At 40.8% G+C, this 3,131-nt stretch overlaps 1 pseudogene across 1 annotated transcript; it reads right to left on the bottom strand.

The window, feature by feature from the left end:
* Nucleotides 1–384: 384 nt before the first annotated feature.
* Nucleotides 385–2,279, bottom strand: LOC308514887 (large ribosomal subunit protein uL22-like; annotated as a pseudogene). The gene is made up of 2 exons: nucleotides 2,082–2,279; nucleotides 385–694 (listed from the first exon to the last, which is right to left on the bottom strand). The product of its transcript is annotated as a large ribosomal subunit protein uL22-like (transcript).
* Nucleotides 2,280–3,131: the final 852 nt, after the last annotated feature.

The raw sequence follows: 3,131 nt of genomic DNA, 5'->3' as shown, positions 1-3,131 counted from the left end.
GGGAGCAGGCCTAAGCCAGCAAGTGGTCACCCCCGAGGGGTCCCAGACTGTGAGAGGGCACAGGCCGGGCTGAGGGACTCCCCTACCCCCGAGTGCACAAATTTTTGTGCACCGGGCCTCTAGTAATAATAATAAAACCTTGAGAGTATTTGCTTAGGAAGTTTTCAATATTCCATATTTTTGGAAGTGTCAATGAAGTACTGATGGGGTTGGTCATAATAATCTGGCAGGTCATAATAATCTAGCCATTCAGTGTATATAGAAAAGTAATTTGTCATTTCCTTGTATTCCCTCCAACAACTCCTGAATGCCTGAAAGATTTTTTCTTTTACTTTTATTAGTAGTATTTCTTTCATGCTGAATTTACTCCCAGGCTGTAAGTTTTTATTTCTTCAGTTTCTTCTGAGATATCTTTTCTTCTGTGCAACTTCCTCTTCTGGTTTAGAAACAAGCTGCCCCCCCGCCCCCCATCTCAATGTGGCAGGGAGAGCTCATGTATGGGATAATCTGCCCATGAGCTCTGTAAATTCTGTGTCGCATCTTGGGAGCTTTGTTCACCTGGATGGGCTCAGTGACCAGAGAATCTACATCTAACCCCAAGTTCAGCATTACTCTCTGCATTTTCAAGCATGTGCAGCAAAAATTCAGCACTCTTTTTGGGCCACTGACCTTGTGTCCAGCTCCATTGTTTGGCCTAGGTCAGGCGTGGGCAACCCCTGGCATGCATGCCAAACATGGCATGCCAGTAACTTTTTTTTTATAGATATATTTTATTGATTTTTTACAGAGAGGAAGGGAGAGGGATAGAGAGTTAGAAACATTGATGAGAGAGAAACATCGATCAGCTGCCTCCTGCACACCCCCTACTGGGGATGTGCCCGCAACCAAGATGCATGCCCTTGACCAGAATTGAACCTGGGACCTTTCAGTCCACAGGCAGATTCTCTATCCACTGAGCCAAACCCATTAGGGCTATGCCAGTAACTTTTGCTGGCACACGAAACCCTCTCTTATAATCTTCCATTTACAATTTTTGTGAACATTTGAATGACTTAAATGTTAAATTACAAGGAACTGGCAAGACACTTGATGTTATGTTTGGTTACATAAAGGCTTTTGAAAAGAAACTGGAAGTCTTTAAGAGGGATGTGAATGGTGAGAGATTTAGATATTTCCCAAACCTCAAGAGGCACATCAAAGACCTCCCAAAAGATGACAGAACAGACTGTCAAAGACTTCAAAAGCTGTTTTTAAACATCATCGAGTCAACTATTGAGCAGTTCTTCTCAAGATTTGCAAAATTTAGAGAACTGGAAGAGACAGCAAAATTCATGAGGTTTCCAGACAGCATGAAACTGGAGGAACAACACTTACAAATGTTTTAATGGATAGACATGGCTGACTTTGAAATGCAGTTGATTGAATTTCAGAGTAGCTCAATTTGGAAGCAGAAATTTATTGACCTTAGAGTTGACTTGGAAAACATTGAAAAAAAGCGATTAGAGACAGGAGTACCAGAGAGAAGTGTCGAAAACGAACTATTGAGGACTTGGAATGCAATTCCAGAAAATTTTTTCTGTTTAAAAAACTTTGCAACAGCATTACTCTCCATGTTTTCATCCAGATACACTTGTGAATCTTTGTTCTCAGTGATGAATTTTGTTAAGTCTCATAATAGGAGTAGCCTGACGGATGAAAGTAGTAGCTTGTGCATATCTCTGAAGGTCACGAAATATAAACCTGACGTAAAATCTCTGTCATCAGTGATGTAGCAGCAAAAGTCCCACTGATAATATCAAACGGGGTCATAAAGTTTTCTGTCGGACTCTCAGTGTACATGTGTACATTAAAAAATAAATGTATTTTTCATCATCATATACTGTGTTTTTGTTGCTCGAATGAATTTTATTATTTCTTCAAGGTTCTTCACATACGTACACCTTAAGAGATATCAAGTAGGCATAACATGTTCTTAAAAATTAGGATTAGCATGCAGAAGAATTTTGAGTCAGAGATTTTGCTGGTTTTGGCACACACTCACAAAAAGGTTGCCCACCCCTGGCCTAGGTATACCTACCAACTCTACCATGGTAACAAAGAAACAGCACACATTGCTTCTGTAATGTGGCATCCTTCAGATATTTGATGGCTTTTCAGATATGGATACCTTTGATGGCCTGGGCAGTTTCATGAGCGTCCTTAAAGTGAACACGAAGATTTGCATCTCTTGATTTGCGTGATTTTGTGGGGTGTTCTGGGTCAAGTGAATAGTGAACCATTTTCCTGGGTCACCTCTGGCTACTTTCTGGAAGAGCTGAAAGATTCTTATCATGGCATTTATGCCTCTTCATAATCCAGCCTCCGCTTTTCCAACTGCTTTCCTTATCACCCCAGCATGAGACTCAGGCAATATTGTGCTTCTGTGGCTCCTCAAACATTCCATTCTGTTTCATAATCCAGTGCTTTAGCCTAAACTGTTCCCTATACCTTAAATGTCTTTTCCCCTTTGTTCATCAAATAAACTTTTATCACTTCCTAATTATTATGCATGGACATGTTAAGAATTAATTACTTGTTCATTAGCAACGAGGCAGGCAAATCATGTGAATGATGGTGAGTTTATTAGATGGATAGTCCATCTGTAAAAGTGAAATAATGCAAGAGATGACAGGTAAGAAACTATTTGCTTCAGCTCTCACGATCTGAACATAATCCAGAAATTTTCCTCTCATTATTACCAAAATGCAAAAAGTACTGACAGAGGAGGATTTATCTGAAGGAAATTTATCCTCTACCCATTGGCTCCTAGGCTTAAAAGGAATAGAACCCTCGCCCTGCCGGTGTTCCTCAGTGGTTGAGCATCAACCTATGGATCAGGAGGTTGCGATTAGATTCCGTTCAGAGCACATGACTGGGACTGCAGACTCTATCCCCAGTAGGGGGTATGCAGAAGGCAGCCATTCGATGATTCTCTCTCATCATTGATGTTTGTATCTCTCTCCCCCTTCCTCTCTGAAATCAATAAAAAAATTTTTTAAAAAAAAGAATAGAAACCTCTCTTCTCACATATTAAGCCAGATGAAAAGGCTGTGCCAGGCTGACCCCTGCTGGAGCCAAGAAACCACTCTACT

Source organism: Myotis nattereri (genome assembly GCF_964212035.1).
Source record: "Myotis nattereri genome assembly, chromosome: 2".
NCBI lineage: Eukaryota > Metazoa > Chordata > Mammalia > Chiroptera > Vespertilionidae > Myotis > Myotis nattereri.
Note: the sequence above shows the minus strand (reverse complement) of the source record. Positions and strands in the feature narration are given on the sequence as shown.